Below are 20033 nucleotides of genomic sequence, written 5' to 3' on the forward strand. Positions count from 1 at the left end.
CAGCAAGAGATGGTGTCAGGGTTCCTTCCCCACTCTGAACTCCGGGGTACAGATGTGGGGACCCACACGAAAGACCCCCTAAGCTTATTTTTACCAGCTTAGGTTAAAAACCTCCCCAAGGCACAAATTCCTTTCTAGACTTAGTATCGCTGCCACCACCAAGTGATTTAAACAAACATTCAGGGAGGGCCACTTGGAGCCCTACCTTCCCCAAATATCCCCCCAAACCCCTACACCCCCTTTCCTGGGGAGATCTGAAAATAATATCCTCACCAATTGGTACAGGTGAACACAGACCCAAGCCTGTGTTCTGGATCTTAAGAACAATGAAAAATCAATCAGGTTCTTAAAAGAAGAATTTTAATTAAAGAAAAGGTAAAAGAATCACCTCTGTAAAATCAGGATGATAAGTACTTTACAGAATAACAAAAGACTCAAGAACACAGAGGATTTCCCCTCTAGGCAAAACCTTAAACTTACCAAAACAGGGAAAATTCACGAGCTAAAAAAAGGTAATCTAATGCATTTCTTTTCTATTACTTACTACTTCTGCAAGACTAGATGCTTAGTTCAGATATATTTTCCCCTGCCCTGTTTCCTGGCTGGCTCTGAGAGACACAGACAGAAAAACTTCTCCCCCTATTCGTCCTTTTGGTCAGGTGCCACCCCGGTAATCTGAGCTTCTTAACCCTTTACAGGCAAAAGAGGAATTAACCCTTTTACAGGGTAAAGAGGGATTTTATACTGCCCTTAGCTGTATGTTTATGACAGATGGGTACCTGTGAATTCTGAGACAGACGTGTCTTCCCTGGGAATCCCCCACAGGCAGCCGTTTCCCACCCCTCTCTCACCCCGGCATCTGCAGCAGCATCCCACACCGAAAGCCAACACAGTGTGGTGCACCGTTTATAATATAGCTGTGCGCAATCCCAGCGGGGTTTGCTCAGCCTCTAGGGGAGAAGCAGCATCTGAATGGAAACAGGCTGGAGACTGGAGATACTCTAGCCAATGTCTCTCTTTCCTTGTCTGCGCTTCTGTGCTATTTATCCAGCTTTAGAAGTAAACAGTCATTAAGGGACTTTCCCAAAGGGAGATGAGAACCCTCGGGCTCTCCACTGAGTCAGAGAGGAATTGGCTGCTCTGTGTATTTGTGTATTTTTAAAAAGTAGTTGATTAGTAAGAAAACTAGGCATAATAGTCTGATACCCTGTTAAGGCCTAGTATAAAGGGTAGAGAGTAGACAGAGAGATCTGGAGAAAGGTGACTGAGGGGAGACCCGAACACTTTCTGCAGGCACATGGGGCTATCGCTAAGGGATCAGAGATCAGTAATTCTCATCAGTAACTATCATCATACTGTGCAGCAGGTTTCATTGAAGGATCTTCAAAACACCTAACAAAGGAAAGTCACTATGAACATATCGTCATTATACTGATAGGTAAACTGAGGCAAAGGGAGACGTGACTTGGTGAAGGTAACACAGAGAATGACAGACAGAACCCAGGAGCCCTAATGTCCCTGCTGTAACCATGGTCTCTCCGTTAGTAACTGAGGGCATAACAAGAAAGAAATGGATTCATGGTGTAGCAGGGTTTGTTCCTTAGGTAGATGTGACAGACTTGCTCAGGATGCAATCTAGAACGGGGGTACCGCTGAGCCCTCTAGCACACCAACCTGGGCTCCCTCTCACACTGTGAGGCTGTGACAAGCTGCAATCCTTTCCAGGTTTTGCACTTCCACAGTCAGACACAGCCAGGGACTGAAATTTCCAACACTGGGTGTCTGCATCCGGCTGAATTGTTTTTTGAAAGTTTCAGGCATAACAGTTCAGCCAAATTCTCGAATGAAGCCAGGAGAAAAGACGTCTTGCCCATGTTGAAAAATTCATATAATTATTCCACTGAGGAGCCCCAGCACCTCCATGCTTTCTATCAGAAAGTCAGGTGAGAATCCCCCCCCACCCGTTAATAGCCAGAGCCCTGAAATGCAAGAGGAGGAGGTGAGAGTCCCTGTGCATTAACTCACACACAGCTTACTGAGTTCTTCCTCCAAGGGGAGCAAAGAGGGACATTTTGGCCAGTGATATTGGAGCAAATTCATCCCCTGTGGCAAGGGCCCTGGCATGTTAATGGCTGTGCAGAGCAGAAAGGACCACAGACCTATTCTCCATCCCATCACGCCCACATTGCACTGGGTTTGTCAAGCAGATGAGCTCCTAAGCAAGAGCTGGTACCTGTGAATTCTGAGACGGACGTGTCTTCCCTGGGAATCCCTCGCAGGCAGCCGTTTCCCACACCTCTCTCACCCCAGCATCTGCAGCAGCTGCCCACACCGAGAGCTGACACAGGGGTGTACACCGTTTATAATACAGCTGTGAGCAATGCCAGGGGGTCTCGCTCAGCCTCTAGGGGAGAAGCTGCAACTGAATGGAAACTGGCTGGAGACCGGAGACACTCTAGCCAATGTCTCTCTTTCCTTGTCTGTGCTTCTGTGCTATTTATCCAGCTTCAGAAGTAAACAGTAATTAAGGGACTTTCCCAAAGGGAGGTGAGAACCCTTGGCCTCTCCGCTGAGTCAGAGAGGAATTGGCTGCTCTGTGTATTTGTGTATTTTTTAAAAGTAGTTGCTTAGTAAGAAAACTAAGGATAATGCCCAGCTCTCCATAGGGTCTGATACCCTGTAAAGGCCCAGTATTAATGGGTAGATAGTAGCCAGAGAGATCTGGAGAAAGGTGACTGAGGGGAGACATGAACACTTTCTGCAGGCACATGGGGAGATCAGTAATTCTCATCAGTAACTATCATCATACTGTGTAGCAACTTTCATTGAAGGATCTTCAAAACATCTAGCAAAGGAAAGTGACTATGAAAATATACCCATTATACTGATAGGTAAAATGAGGCAAAGAAGATGTGACTCGGTGAAGGTCACACAGAGAATGACAGACAGAACCGAGGAGTCCTGATTTCCTGCCGTAACCACAGTCTCTCCATTAGTAACTGAGGGCATGACAAGAAGGAAATGGATTCATTGTATAGCAGGGCTTGTTCCTTAGGTGGATGTGACAGACATGCTCAGGATGCAACCTGGAATGGGGATACCACTGAGCCCTCTGGCAAACCAACCTGGGCTCCCGCTCACACTGTGAGGCTGTGACAAGCTGCAATCCTCTCCAGGTTTTGCAATTCCACAACCAGACACAGCCAGGGATGCACCCAGCTGCAGTTACATGAATGCTTTCACTAGGCACTTATGCACCAACAATAGAGAGGCTTCAGGCAATTCCCCCCCACCCCAGCTCCTCAGCCTAGGACCCCAGAGCTGCACCGTCTTACCCTGGTCAGAAGCCTGGTGATTTTACCCAGTCCGCCCCTCCCTCAGTGTATTGAGGACAATGGACCAGCCCCTGTCTCTGGGCAGGTTACCCTTTGCATTTGAAAGAACACACTGCATTAGGTAAAAAACATAAAACCAATTTATTAGCTACAGAAGGACAGATTTTAAGTGATTATAAGTAATAAGTGTATATATAAAAGTAGATTATCTAAGAAATAAAGCAAAATGACAATCTGAGTTCTAGAAACTAGACAGGATTTGAACCATACAGTGTGCCACTCTGATGGTACGGACAGTCCAACTGCCTTCCATACACAGGCTAGAAATCTCTTCAGTCTGGGACCAAATCCCCAGTTTGGCCCTTGTTCCTAAGGTTTTTCCAGGTGTTGAGTTGTGGAGGGGAGTGAGACCAAGTGATTTTGTTACTTCCACCATTTATGGCTTCTTCCATGTGGAGGGAACTTCGTTTTTCTAAGCAAAAGCCCCCAGAGCAGTTAGTGGAAAAGTACAGGCACAAATGGAATCCAGTGTCACATGAGCTGGTCACATGCCCTCGCACACTTTCAGAACTTTAGGTACAAAAATGATACATGCATACAAATAGGGTAATCATATTCAGCAGACCATAACTTTTTCATTGATACCTTACATATCATATCATCATGGTAAATATGGGAGTGCCAGGGAGTTGTTTTGGGGCACAGAATGTCACACCTCCCCACTTAGTTTACTGCAGGAGTGTTTGTCATTGACTAATTTGGAGGGAGTGTGCACAAGGCCTTCTCAAGGTTTGGAATATTCAACACCTAAGTGTTGCAAACATTGTAGTGTTCTCCACATGTGTTTTTAAAAAGTTCTGTGTGCCTTCTCTGCGTCACTAGAAAACCTCTCTTTGTATCTGTGCGGCATTGTAAAACCATTGTGCTTTTCTAACTGGTGATAACTCAATACAGATATTCATCAATGCCATGCAGTGGTGTGCCTCAGTTTCCCCTTCCACACAGAAGACCAGATTTATTATGGTTTCCTGCTGTGACGAGCTTTGAGCCTGTTTACAGGTGATAGCTGAGAAGCAGTATCCTCATACGGCTTCTTGTTTACTATTTGTAGCATGTCCGAAAGCTTTCCCCAAAAATCATGCATGTTACACCTTTTCATAGGATTTGCCATCAGTACCAAATTCTTTGTTATAAGATTTCCCATTAGCAACAGACATTGCATCATGAGATTTAACAATAACACCAAATCTTTTATCATAGGTAGGTGTTTCCAAGTATTTGTTCAATACCCATTGTGTCTTTCAACTCCTCCCTGAGCCTTAACATGTGTTTAGTTATTGGTTTTCCTTTCCCCTCAGTATCCCCTTGTAATGGGAGGCAGCGTTTGGCGGGACAGTACTGAGAGTATCAATTGAGGACAAATTGCTTAGAGCAGGGAAGTCACAGCCCAAGGCTGGGGGTTCTTTACATTTAAGGCACCAATCCAGCCAAACAGAGAGGACTTTGGTTCTACCCCACTTAGCTAACCAGAAGTCACACAAGCAATTCCCTCATATACTCCAGTTCCCTTGTATCACCACCAGCACCGCTCCTTATGGGGATGAATGGTTATGAAAACCAACACCCCAGTAAAAGAAAAAAGGTTCTAGTCATCCCAAAGGACCAAGCCCCAGACCCAGGTCAATATACAAGTTAGATCTTACTCACAAATCACTCTGTTGTCAATCCTTTAAAATCTAAAATCTACAGATTTATTTATAAAAAGAAAGAAATATAGATGACAGTTCAAATTGGTTAAATGGAATCAAATACATGCAACAATTGCAAAGTTCTTAGTTCAGGCTTGTTTCAGTCTTGATGGGATTACTGCTGATTTAAACCAATCAAGTCTCTGGAGAACAAACGTCCCAGCCTAGATGGGCCGTTCAGTCCTTTGTTCAGACCTTCAGTTTCAAGCACAGTTCCTCCAGAGGTCAGAAGCAGGATTGAAGACAAAATGGAGAGGATTCCAGGGCCTTTTATATCCTCTGCCAGGTGGAAGGACACCCCTTTGTTCTTACTCTGGAAAATCACTGCAGCAAGATGGAGTTTGGAGTCACATGGGTAAGTCACCTGTCCATGCATGACTCAGTTTGCAGGTGGCAGCCATTGCTCTCCTGCTGGCTAAGAGCCATTGCTCTCCCAGGAAGGCTTCTCACATGTGGATTGGTGTCTCCCAAGGTCCATTATCAGTTAAATATTTGTTGATTTGGCACTTACTCAGAATAGTCCTTTCTCAAGAAGCTGATCAAATGTTTCACTGATGCTACGTAGAATCAAACACATTGAGATACAAGTACATAGCCAATATTCATAACTTCAAATACAAAAATGATACACACATACAGACAGCAAAATCATAACCTGCAAATTACAACCTTTTCCTAGACACCTGAATCAACCTTTGTACAAGATTTGGTGCCACTATAGGACTTTGGTTGCAACAATGATCTATATGGTCACAGTTCATGTCAATAATGTTTCACCCCTTCAGTAGGGATCTCAGTGTAAGATGATCTTTGGGGTCTTGGTATGCTGGGGTCTCATGAGATAAGGATATAAGTTGGCTTTACATGTTGGCTAGCCCTCTGCAGAGCTGCTTCTCAATCCCAGAGTTGTACCCATGGAAATAATCCACCCCTCCTTGGACTTTCCTTGTGATCCCCACTCCCAGCACTGGGACCTTCCCTTCCCCTCTCCTAGAGGTTTGTGATTTGTGTTCTGTGGGCCAAGAGCTGTGTCTTTTCACAACTCTTTTCTGTGTCTTCCCAACCCAGGGAATTTCCTCCTCCCCTTTGCCAGTAATCTCATTAGCATTTCCACAGACAACTATTGATTCAGTTGGACCTGCATCCTGTGTTAAAGAGACAGAGTTAGTTTTTACAAGCATGTCAGGAACAAAGTCCTGAAATATCGGGAGCTGGATTGGAGTACCCTCTGTCACCCCCTCTCTATCCCCGAGAGGTCAGTTGTGTGACTGCTGCCCTCCAGCGCGTCATCCGATGAAGTGGGTATTCATCCACGAAAGCTTATGCTCCAATACATCTGTTAGTCTATAAGGTGCCACAGGACTCTTTGCTGCTTTTCCAGCAGGTCAGTTACACAGTTCCCTCTCGAAGCCTGAGCCACAGGTTGGGTGCCTGGGAGCACAATGCTGAATCTTCAATTCTGTCCTGGGCATCCTCCCCCATGTGATCAGTGAGGAGACATTTCTGTACCCCCACTATCCCTCCCCCAGTTTCTCCCCTGCCCCCCCCCCCCATATAGGACACATACCCCTGTGCTCTCTAGAGTGGGATCTCTACCCTCATCAGCCGGGAAGGGCTCAGACACAGCTAACAGCTTGGACAGTTGTCTCAGTAGCAGGTTCTACACCCCCCTCCCTCCCTCCTGAGGTGGTGTTACCTCCTGCTGCAGTGTTAAAGGAACCCACACCCACCTCCTCAGTCGTTTCTATGATTCTATCACTGGGCTCCCCTCTGGAACACATCTCCCTATACTCCCTAGCATTGGGTTTGTCCCTTGTTTAGCAGCAACATGGACATTTTTTCCCGGAGGCAGCAGAAGGGCAGGAGCTGGTTTCAACCACCGCCACCCCTGGAAGCATGCAGCTTCCCACTGCTGCAGGGGAATCAAGGAGGCTCTGTTTCCTTCACCAGTTCCTGGGACTTTCCTTTCCATCTGAGGTCCCAGCAGACTGCTCCTTTTTGCTGCAGGCAGACACTTTAACAGCCTGAGCTACATGGAGGGAATCATTTCCAATTAGCATACCAATAGGAGTATCGTCTACCACCCCCTCTGATACTACAACTTCCAAACCCTCAGTTTCTATGTTCACTTTAGCCAAAGGCACAAGGATTTTGTAACTACCAAATAATAAAATCTCTGCCATCTGTCCGGTCAGTATGTCACCTTGTTGTACTATATTCCTCCTAACTACAGAAATGTCTGTCCCTGTATTTTCACACCCAAGGTGTCCCCTGCCAATAAGCGCTCCATATCTGTCGGGCAGAGGCTAATTTTACAAACCTAGTATGATACGTGACAGGTGCCTAAGGGGCTTCTGTGCTCAGAATCGCAGCATTTCAATGGGCTACCTGCTGCCTGCTTCCTCTGACCACAGGGCATATACCCTCGGGTGATCAGTGGTATTACAATGATAGTACCTCCTGCAGTCTTCCATTTTTTCTGTCTGTAGTTTATTCACAATAGATGCTTCTGTCTGCTCAAAATTATCAGCTAGAGAAGCCATCTATCCACAGTTTACACCTTTTTGTCCCATAGACACCGTCATCATCTTCACATATGTTTAAGAAGTGCTCCTGACCAATTAGGTCAAACATTGCTTCAAGGCTTCTAACACCGGTGTCCCTTACACACTTACTCGTCAAATCTTTCATTTTGTTTACATATTTCATGTTACACACCAGCACCACTCTTAAGATTCCTAAATTTCATTCTATGTGTTTCAGGGGTAATCTGAAATTGTTTCAAAACCATTTCTTTGAATTTACAATCATCTAAAGCATCATCAACGGGCATTTTATTGAATATATCCAGAGCTTTACCAGTTAAATTAGCAACTAAAGTGGGCATCTTCTGGTCACCACGAATCTCACACAGCCTCCCAAAGGTAATGAAGTATTTAGCAATATCCCCTGCCTCGTTGTATGCAGGACACAGCTGTTCCCATTTGAGGATTTTTGGAGAGGTGGGAATCAGTGGAGTGGGAATGTTCTGGTTCTGCTTTTCCAGCAAGTCCAATTGATGATTCGACTCTCTCTCTTTCTCCTCAGTTTCTTGTTGTTTTAGTTCCATAGACACCTGTGTTCTGCCTCCTCTCTGGCAGCCTCTGCCTGCAATGTGAATTTCACAATCCTTTCGTTGGTTGCACTCATCTTGCTGCTTTTCTGTCTCTACTTCCTTTTCCCAAAATAAGCAAACAGAAAATAACAAACTGGTAACGTCTTTGACTGGTCTCCAGCCACCACACTTAAAATCTCACTTAAAATCTCTACACCAGTGTGTGAAGTGCAAATCTCACTCAGAACAACAAGTTGTGCATTTCACTCTACTCACTGTGCCAGACTTCCCCAGAGTGCAACCTGGGGAATGTGATGTTATGAGTGTGATATAATACCTCATTGAAAGGTGACAGGGCCAGAAAGAGTTAATTACCTCACAGACTGACCTGATCCATGGCCGAACTTTAGAGACTTGTTAGGAAGATATGTAAATGAATAGAGCTTTGAAATGCAAGTCTGCATTGTTAGAGGTAGAAGGGTAGGTGTTTTCTCAGGTCTTGGGATGTAAGCAAACAAGTCTTGTCTATTGCTGTAGCTTTGATTCAAAGAGCAAAAAAGGAATATTAACATTTAGGAAGATACCTTAGGGAAATAGTATTGTTGTCTATATGTCTCTTTGAAGGTTGTGGTAACCTGTACCTGAACTGTTTAATGGATAAATTACCCTTGATGAAGGGAAGATCTGCACCAGCCTTTGCTAACAGAGCTAAGATTCCCAAACACCTAACTCAAAAACACACTGGTTAAGATAAAACATACATCAGGTTTATTAACTACAGAAGGATGGATGTTACGTAATTATAAGAGATAGGAAACAGATCAAAGCAGGTTACTTTATAAATCAAACAAACTTGCATTCTAAGACTTAAACACATTAGATAGAATCATAGAATATCAGGGTTGGAAGGGACCTCAGGAGGTCATCTAGTCTAACCCCCTCCTCAAAGCAGAATCAATCCCCAACTAAATCATCCCAGCCAGGGCTTTGTCAAGCCTGACCTTAAAAACCTCTAAGGAAGGAGATTCCACCACCTCCCTAGATAACCCATTCCAGTGCTTCACCACCCTCCTAGTGAAAAAGTTTTTCCTAATATCCAACCTAAACCTCTCCCACTGCAACTTCAGATAATTACTCCTTGTTCTGTCATCTGATACCACTGAGAACAGTCTAGATCCATCCTCTTTGGAACCCCTTTTCAGGTAGTTGAAAGCAGCTATCAAATCCCTCCTCATTCTTCTCTTCTGCAGACTAAACAATCCCAGTTCCCTCAGCCTCTCATGCGCTCCAGCCCCCTAATCATTTTTGTTGCCCTCTGCTGGACTCTTTCCAATTTTTCCACATCCTTCTTGTAGTGTGGGGCCCAAAACTGGACACAGTACTCCAGATGAGGCCTCACCAATGGCGAATAGAGGGGAATGATCACGTCTCCCAATCTTCTGGCAATGCACCTACTTATACAACCCAAAATGCCGTTGGCCTTCTTGGCAACAAGGGCACACTGTTGACTCATATCCAGCTTCTCATCCACTGTAACCCCTAGGTCCTTTTCTGCAGAACTGCTGCCTAGCCATTCAGTCTCTAGTCTGTAACAGTGAATGGGATTCTTCCGTCCTAAGGCCATTGATCACTACCCATTGAGCTCGATGATCTAGCCAGCTTTCTATCCACCTTATAGTCCATTCATCCAGCCCATATTTCTTTAACTTGTGGGAAAGAATACTGTGGGAAACCAAATCAAAAGCTTTGCTATAGTCAAGGAATAACACAGCCACTGCTTTCCCCTCATCCACACAGCCAGTTATCTCCTCATAGAAGACAATTAGGTTAGTTAGGCATGACTTGCCCTTGGTGAATCCATGCTGACTGTTCTTGATCACTTTCCTCTCCTCTAAGTCCTACAGAATTGATTCCTTGAGGATCAGCTCCATGATTTTTCCAGGGACAGAGGTGAGGCTGACTGGCTTGTAGTTCCCCAGATCCTCCTTCTTCCTTTTTTAAAAGATGGGCACTATATTAGTCTTTTCCAGTAATCTGAGACCTCCCCTGATCGCCATGAGTCTTCAAAGATAATGACCAATGGCTCTGCAATCACATCCGCCAGCCTGGGTTCCTCCCCATTCGAAGTCCTTTGTCTTACAGAGCTTCTTGCACGTGTTGAGTTGTGTGGGAATGAAGACAAGAGATCATGTCACTCCTATTTTTATAGTTTCTTCCAGCTTGCTGGAAAGTCTGTGCATGTGACATAGGTGGTCTGCCTCCATTGGACAAACATTCTCCATTGTCTCCGTACTCCCTTCGAGTAGGCTTTCTTATACAGAGTTCCTGAGCTAGTGGTTTCTTCCCTGGATGAGTGTTGACAACAGCAATTAACAGTGTCTGGCGACATCTTTGACATACCTGAAAGGCTGGTTTTGGGTGTTTCCAGCCTTTCATCACACTTTAGTAACTCACACATAGCAGGATTTCATTGCTTCACATACAATGAGAGAGCATACAATCCCAGGGATATCAATATTTAGAAAGACTTTTAGAAAGATACCTCACAGGGCATACTTTGTACAAGACATACCATAATTACATCGCCCTGGCAAATATGGGGTGCTTTGGGGTGCAGAGTGTAAGAGGGATGAACCAGAGCGTGACAGGGGGTGGGAAGGAGAAGAGCGAGTGAGGGGCGGGGCCTTGAGGAGAAGAGGCAGAGCAGGGGCGGAACTTGGGGGAAAAGGTAGAGAAGAGGTGGGGCCTCAGGCTTCCAGTTACCAGCAATTAGAAAGGTGGCAACCCTATCAGTTGTACATAGGCAGATTCCCCAGTTTGTCAGGCTGACACAGCACAGTAAGGTCAGGCAAAGATTTAATGTCTCTTTGACTGGCTAGTCAGTGATTCAGGAAGAGGGCCCAGCACCATGTCACCAGACAGCTCAGCACGGAGCTCGGTCTGAGATCCAGAGAACCAGGAGAAAACTTTAGGTCCCTTTATGAGTAAAGAGCTGGAGCAGCCTTACCTGAATCTGTTGGGTCTTCACCCGTAGATGATGGGGTTTAGCATGGGGGGCACCAGGAGGTTCATATTGGCCATGAGAACGTGGAAATGCAGGGCCACCTTGTGCCCAAACCGTTGTGTGAGGGCGGCGAAGAGATGTGGGATGTGAAAGACTAAGATGACACAGAGGTGGGAGCCACAGGTCCCAAAAGTCTTGAGCCGGGCGTCCTTTGTTGGGAGTCTGAAGATGGCCCTGAGGATCTGGGTATAGGACACGGCGATAAAAAACTCATCCAGAGTGGTCACCAATAATGCCGCATAGAGGCCGTAGTAACTACTGAGGCTGATGTCGGCGCAGGCCAGCTTCACCACACCTAGGTGCTCGCAGTATGTATGGGAAATGATGTTGGTTCTGCAATATGGCCACCTCCTCGCCAGGGAGGGATGGGGCAGTATGAGCATGATGCCACGCAGCACCACGGCCAGGCCAATTTTGGCCACCACAGGATTTGTCAGGGTGGTGGAATGTCTCAGGGGATCGCAGATGGCCACGTAGCGATCAAAAGCCATGGCCACGAGGATCCCAGACTCTATCACAGATAAGCTGAGAATGAAGTACATCTGGGTGAGGCAGGCACTGAAATTGATCTCCCTGGAATTGAACCAGAAGATGCTCAGCATTTTGGGTAGGATGGATGTAGACAGGACCAGGTCGGTGACGGCCAGCATGCAGAGGAAATAGTACATGGGCACATGGAGGCTTGGCTCCTTCTTCACGATGAACAGGATGGTGAAGTTCCCCAAGATGGCTATGGTGTACATGGTGCAGAAGGGGATGGAGATCCAATTATGGGCGGCCTCCAGGCCAGGAATGCCCAGCAGGATGAAGGTGGAGGGGTTGATGAAGTCAGTTGAATTGGATTCTGACATGGTGGAGGGGAGAATGTGTCCAACACTGAGGCAGAACGGTGTTTCCTGCATGTACCATACATTCCCCTGACTTCCTGTATGTGCCCAGGGTCTTGGGTGATGGTCGCAGGACAAACACCTGGATGGAGAGACAATGTTAATATGAGACACTACATGCACAAGTGGAGGCTGTTCTCATGGATGAAGCAGATTGTCATTTTTCAGTGTGTGAAGAGCGACCATTTTTATTATTCAGATATATGAATTATGAACAACTTTATTTATAATTGCAGATATACCAATCTCCTAGAACTGGAAGGGACCTTGAAAGGTCATCAAGTCCAGCCTGCTGCCTTCACTAGCAGGACCAATTTTTGCCCCAGATCCCTCAGTGGCCTTCTCAAGGATTGAACTCACAACCCTGGGTTTAGCAGGCCAATGCTCAAACCACTGAGCTATCCCTCCCCCCAGCTGACCCTCCTAATGCCAATTCCATATTTTATGGTGCTCCTTGCATCAATAGTTCCTCCACATCGTGGTGTGGGAAAACGTAGGAGGCACCAGCAGGAAACATGAGTGTATACTGGTTATCCCTTATTGTTCTCTACGTCTTCTCTTCACTGCCAAGTTTTTTCACCAAAAAGCAACATTTGGTGACAAAATAGCGGAGGTGTAAATATTATAAAGCCACTTTCGATGACGGAATTCCTCAATTTCAGTGACGTAATAAATCCATCTTGACGAGAGTTGCAATGTTTTTATGCAACATTTTTGTCTCCAAAGTGCCAGTGTAGACACTGTTCTTGATGTTATCACTGTAATTGGCCAATTGCTTTTCTCCCATGCCCAATGTCCCCCACCCCTGGGAACACTCACCATGCTTCCAGTGTTCACCAGCATGTGTGCTTGTCAGGGGTCAACCGGAAAGTGACTGGTGTGTTATCAGCAGTGTATTTTAATGTAGTGTTTCAGTGCTGTACGTGTACTTAACAATAATGCTTCTCTTTATTGCTACTTGTGCTTTTCCAGATATGTCCTTGAAATGAGGCACCCCCTCCACTCCAGCCGAGTGTCTCCACCAGATAAGAAAGTGCTCAAGATGGAGCAATGAAGATATGTTCTGGGAGGTGCTGCAGTACTCTGATGCAGACAAGACAGAATGAAGGCAATGGAAGGAAAGCGATAAGCAGGAAAGAAAAGAAAATGAGAGATTCACTAGGGATGCAATGGAGAGTCTGATAATTTTTTTTTAGTGGCAAACCAACATGCTGCAGTCCCTCCTGATGCTTCATACTGAGCAGATGGGTCCTTGCCTTCCCCTTCAGCACATTCAGAACTCTTTCCCATGTTCTCCCCCAACTTTACCCGCACATTTCTTTCCGATTTCTGGGATGTCTCACTTTCCCCTTCACTCCACAGCCACAGACACCTTTTCAAATGAAAATAAAATGAAATTAATGGAGATATCTGATCTCCTAGAACTGGAAGGGACTGTGAAAGGTCATTGAGTCCAGCGACCTGCCTTCTCTAGCAGGACCAAGTCTAGGAGTATAATTAAAGCCAATCAACAGCATGGTTTATGGAAAACAGGTCATGTCAAAGCAATCTGATTTAATCCTTTCATGAGAGTACATGTTTGGTTGATCAAAGGAACCAAGCAGATGCAATAGACTTCGATTTCTCTGCGGCATTTGATTTAGTAGGGAAAAACATTCAGTTAAAAAATGAACACTCTACAAAGAGCACATGTTAAAAGGACTAAAAGCTGGCTAACTGACAGCTCTCAGAAAGCAGTTGTCAATAGGCCATTGTCAGTGAATGGGGGTGTTTCTAGTGGGGTTCTGCAGGGATCAGTTCCAGGCCAAATGCTATTTAATTTTTCGTCAATAATCTAGAAGGAAATAGAAAATCGTTGCAAATAAAATTTGCTAACGACTCAAAGCTTGGCAGAGTGGTTACAATGAGGCAGCCACGGTAGACATAACAATTGATCTGGAGCATTTGTTGAGCTGGGCCCATGTGAACAAAATGTTTTAATACAGTGAAATGCAACGTGATCCTTTTGGAACAGGGAATGCAGGCCCGACCCCCAGGCTAGGGCACTGTACTATGGAACGCAGGGACCCTGAAAAGGATTTAGGGGTCATTTTGGAAAACAAACTCATCGTGAGCTGCCAGCATGATGCTCTGGCCAAAATGGCTAATGCGATCCTTGGATGCATAATCAGGGGAGTAATGCATTGGAGCTGGAGAAGGATTTTACTTCTGCAAATGGCATTGATGAAACCGACTGTGTCAAGTTCTGGGATCCACATTTCAAAAAGGATGTTGAAAAATTGGAGACAGTGGAGAAAAAAACCACAAAAATGATTGAAGACTGGAAAAGATGCTTGACAGAGAGAGATTTAAAGAGCTTCATCTATTTATCTCATCAAAAAGACAATCAAGCAGAGACTTCCATGGGGAGAAAACCATGGGTACTAATGGGCTCTGTAATCTAGCAGAGAAAGGCAGAGGAAGACCCAATGGCTGGAAGCTGAAGCCAGACAAATTCCAATCAGAAATAAGGGCCAAATGATTAGCACTCAGGGTGATTAACCGTTGGGACAAACTGCAAAGGGAAGTGGTGGATTCTTCAACTCCCCATGTCTGCAGATCCAAACTGGATGCTTCTCTGGAAGATCTGCCTGAGGGCTTTTCTACACTTAAGCACTTTGCAGTGCCATGGTAGTGTTTTAACTGTAGATGTGACTTACATGGACAAGAGGAGTTCTCTCGTCAGTGTAGGTAATTCACCTCTCCGAGAGTTGGCAGCGAGGTTGATGGATGAATTGTTCCATCAACCTCATGCTGTTTACATCGGGGTTAGGGTGATATAGCAACAACTCTCAGGGGTGTGGATTCTTTTGAGTTGGAAAAAAAGGAAATGCAGTTTTAGGTTGTATTAACAGAGGCATAGCATGCAAGTCATGGTAGGTGATAGTACCGCTCTACTCAGCGCTGGTTATGTCTCAGTTGGAGTGCTTTGTGCTTTTGTCACTGCTGTCTGGAAAGGATGTAGAGAAACTGGAAAGGATCCAGAGGTGAGTGAAAAAGATGATCCAAGGGATGGAATGCAAACCATAGGAGCAAAGGCTGAAGGAACTGGGTATGTTTAGGTTGGAAAAGAGGAGGAGGGTAATGATAGCAGTCTTCAGGTATTTGAAAGGCTGCCATAAAAAAGATGGAGAAAATTTGTTCTCTCTTGAGACAGAGGGCAGAACAAAAGGCAATGGGTTCAAACTACATGTAACGATACTGTCCATGTCAGCCACTCAATTAGGTCACTCAAACCCCAAATGCTGGTGGATATTCCAATATTTAGATTTACCAAGGCAGCCCAAAACAATCCCTGTGTTACCTCACTGGCTACTCAGAAGTCCAAGCAATGCAGTTCCCTTAAAGTGCCCAGTCTCAGGCCTCCATCCAGATACAAATGTCAAATATATGATAAATTCTGAAAATCTGATTTCATCATATAAAACAAAAGGTTCTTCCAATCCCAAAGGATCAGTCACACACCCAGTCCAATTATACCTTAGATCTTACCCAAAATATAGTCAATTATAGTCAATTGCTTATAGTCAATTCTTGTTAACTAAACTAAAAATGTATTAAAAAAGAAAAGAGGTAGAATGTTAGTTAAAAGATCAATATACATACAGACTTGAATTCAATTCTGGCGGTTCAGATACAAAGCAGAGATGAGTTTGTAGTTTCCAAAAGTCCGTTTAGAAATAGTCCACAAGTTATAGTCCAATGTCCATATTCAGGGTGACTTCAGTCAGTGACTGGGGATCTCAATTCTTATGGCTGAGGGTTTCCTTCTTGAAACCATAAGCAGATCTGAGATGAAGAACGATCGTGTCCCAGGGTTTTTATACATTTCCAGCAGCCTTTTGGCCTGAGAAAACAATAGGCTTAACTTTCCTTCTCCCAAACATCATGGCAATTAGCACAAGGTCATTTATCCATTAAATAGTTCAGATGCAGGTTACCACAACCTTCAAAGAGACATATAGACAATAATACTATTTCCCTCAAGTGTCTCCCTAAATATTAATACTCCTTTCTTATCTTTGAATCAAAGCCATAGTAATAGACAAGACTTGTTTCCTTACATCACAACACCTGAGCAAACATCTACCCTTCTATCTCTAACAATGCAGACTTGCATTGCAAAACTCTATTCATTTACATTTCTTCCTAACAAATCTTTAAAGTTTGGCAATGGGTCAGGTCAGTCTGTGAGTCAATTAACTTTTTCTGGCCCTGTGTCACCTTTCAATGAGATATTATATTACACTCATAACATGCATACGACGAAGTGGGTATTCACCCACGAAAGCTCATGCTCCCAAATGTCTGTTAGTCTATAAGGTGCCACAAGACTCTTTGCTGCTTTTACACTCATAACGTCACACTACAGCAGAGCAGACTTAGATTAAATCTCAGAAAAAACTCCCTAACTGTAAGAACAGGAGGACAATGGAACAGTTGCCTAGGCAGATTGTGGAAGCTCCTTCACTGGAGGTTTTCCAAAGGTGACTGGAGTCATCTGTCCTGGATGGTTTAGACACAACAAACCCTGCATCTTGGCAGAGGGTGAGACTAGCTGACCCTTGCAGGTCCCTTCTCACCCACTCTACATCTACACGTACAATGTAAAATCCTAGTGTAGACCAGGTCTTAGTCAAACAAGTTATGGAGCTCAATACAGAGGTAACTGGGTTAAATTTAATGTCTTGTGTTATACAGAAGGTCAGAGAGGATGATCTAATTGTCCCTTCTGTTCTTAAACCCTATGAATCTATCAATAAAGAAAGTAGATTAGGTATTTATATTTACTCTGTCTCATAACACACGACAAGGGAACATTCAATGTTACATCTCAACATGTAACATTGAGAAAAGAAAATTGTTTACATTATCCATATTTGGCCTGTGGAATTCCTTGCCACAAACTTTATCGGGGCAAAGATCATAGCTAAATGGGATTCACAAATGGATTGCTTCTCTAGCTTGCTTCTTGCTTGCTTATATATACCTGCCCCTGGAAATTTCCACTACTTGCATCCGAAGAAGTGGGTATTCACCCATGAAAGCTCATGCTGCAAAACATCTGTTAGTCTATAAGGTGCCACAGGATTCTTTGCAGAACCAGATTAACACGGCTACCCCTCTGATACAAATGGATTGGCCATTGTAGATAGTGCTGGTGGCTAGTTAAGGCTGTCTGACATCTTCAATTAGGAGACCTCATTTTCAGTTGGTTATAAGTTTGCCAAATTTTAACTGTTTGGACTGAAATTTCCCACACTGGGTGTCTGCTTCCGTCTGAATTGTTTTTTGAAAGTTTCAGGCATCACAGTTCAGCCGACTTCTCAAATGAAGCCAGGAGAAAAGATGTCTTGTCCATGTTGAAAAATTCATACAATTATTCCAGTGAGGAGCCCTAGCACCTCCATGCTTTCTATTAGAAAGTTAGGTGAGAGCCCCTCCGCCCCCCATTAACAGCCAGAGCCCTGAAATGCAAAAGGAGGAGGTGAGAGTCCCTGTGCATTAACTCACACACAGCTTACTCAGTTCTTCCTCCAAGGGGAGCAAAGAGGGACATTTTGGCCAGTGATATTGGAGCAAACACATCCCCTGTGGCAAGGGCCCCGGCATATTTAATGGCTCTGCAGAGCAGAAAGGACCACAGACCTATTCTCCATACCATCCCGCTCATGTTGCACTGGGTTTGTCGAGCAGGTGAGCTCCTCAGCAAGAGCTGAGTACCTGTGAATTCTGAGACGGACGTGTCTTACCTGGAAATCCCCCGCAGGCAGCTGCTTCCCACGCCTCTCTCACCCCAGCATCTGCAGCAGCATCCCACTCCGAGAGCTGACACAGGGATGTGCACCATTTATAATATAGCTGTGTGTAATCCCAGGGGGCTTCGCTTTGCCTTTACGGGAGAATGTGCAACTGAATGGAAACAGGCTGGAGACCGGAGACACTCTAGCCAATGTCTCTCATTCAATGTTTGTGCTTATGTGCTATTTATCCAGCCTTAGGAGTAAACAGTAATTAAGGAACGTTCCCAAAGGGAGATGAGAACCCTTGGCCTCTCCGCTGAGTCAGAGAGGAATTGGCTGCTCTGTGTATTTGTGTATTTTTTAAAAGTAGTTGCTTAGTAAGAAAACTAAGGATAATGCCCAGCTCTGCATAGGGTCTGATACCCTGTAAAGGCCCAGTGTTAATGGGTAGATAGTAGACAGAGAGATCTGGAGAAAGATGACTGAGGGGAGACACGAACACTTTCTGCAGGCACACGGGGAGATCAGTAATTCTCATCAGTAAGTATCATCATACTAAATACATCAAATAAATTTGTTAGTCTCTAAGGTGCCACAAGTACTCCTGTTCTTTTTATCATCATACTGTGTAGCAACCTTCATTGAAGGATATTCAAAACAAATAGCAAAGGAAATTTGCTATGAACATATACCCATTATACTGATAGGTAAAATGAGGCAAAGGGAGACATGGCTTGGTGAAGGTCACACAAAGAATGACAGACAGAACAGAGTCCTGACTTCCCTCCTGTAACCACGGTCTCTTCGTTAGTAACTGAGGGCATGACAAGAAGGAAATGGATTCATGGTATAGCAGGGCTTGTTCGTTAGGTGGGTGTGATGGACTTGCCCAGGCTGCAACCTGGAACAGGGGTACCGCTGAGCCCTCTGGCAAACCAACCTGGGCTCCCGCTCACACTGTGAGGCTGTGACAAGCTGCAATCCTCTCCAGGTTTTGCACTTCCACAGTCAGACACAGCCAGGAACAAACCCAGCTGCAGTTACAGGAATGCTTTTACTAGGCACTTATGAACGAACAATAAAGAGGCTCCAGGCAATTCCCCCCCACCCCAGCTCCCCAGCCTAGGACTCCAGAGCTGCACCGTCTTACCCTGGTCAGAAGCCCAGTGAGGGTCAGTTATTTACCCAGTCTGCCCCTCCCTCCATGTGGAGAGCACAAGGCACTGGCCCCAGTCCCTGAGCAGGTTTCCCTTTGGCATTTCAAACAACACACTGTATTAGGTAAATAAAATATCAACCTGATTTATTAACTACAGAAGGACAGATTCCACCTGTCTTCCATACACAGGCTAGAAATCCCTTCAGCCTGGGACCAAATCATGAGTTTGGTCCTTGTTCCTAAGGTTTTTCCAGGTGTTGAGTTATGGGGAGGAGTGAGGCCAAGTGATTTTGTTACTTCCACCTTTTATGGCGTCTTCCATTTGGAGGGAACTTCATTTTTCCAAGCAAAAGCCCCCGGAACAGTTAGTGGAAAAGTACAGACACAAATGGAATCCAGCGTCACATGAGCTGGTCACATGCCCTCGCACACTTTCAGAACTTTAGGTACAAAAATGATACATACATACAAATAGTGTAATCATATTCAGCAGACCATAACTTTTTCATTGACACCTTACATGGCATACTTGGTATAAAATATATCATAATCATATCACCATGGTAAACATGGGAGTGCCAGAGTGTTGCTTTAGGCACAGAATGTCACTGACTAATTTGGAGGGAGTGTGCACAAGGCCTTCTTAAGGTTTGGAACGTACAACACCTAAGTGTAGTGTTCTCCACATGTGTTTTTAAAAAGTTCCGTGTGCCTTCTCTGGGTCACTAGAAAACCTCTCTTTGTAGCTGTGCAGCACTATACAACCATTGAGCTTTTCCAACTGGTGATAACTGAATACAGATATTCATCAATGCCATGCAGTGGTGTGCCTCAGTTTCCCCTTCCACACAGAAGACCAGATTTATTATGTATCAGAGGGGGAGCCGTGTTAGTCTGGATCTGTAAAAGCAGCAAAGAATCCTGTGGCACCTTATAGACTAACAGACGTTTTGGAGCATGAGC

Source organism: Mauremys reevesii, linkage group 1 (assembly GCF_016161935.1).
Source record: "Mauremys reevesii isolate NIE-2019 linkage group 1, ASM1616193v1, whole genome shotgun sequence".
In the NCBI taxonomy this organism is placed as follows: domain Eukaryota; kingdom Metazoa; phylum Chordata; order Testudines; family Geoemydidae; genus Mauremys; species Mauremys reevesii.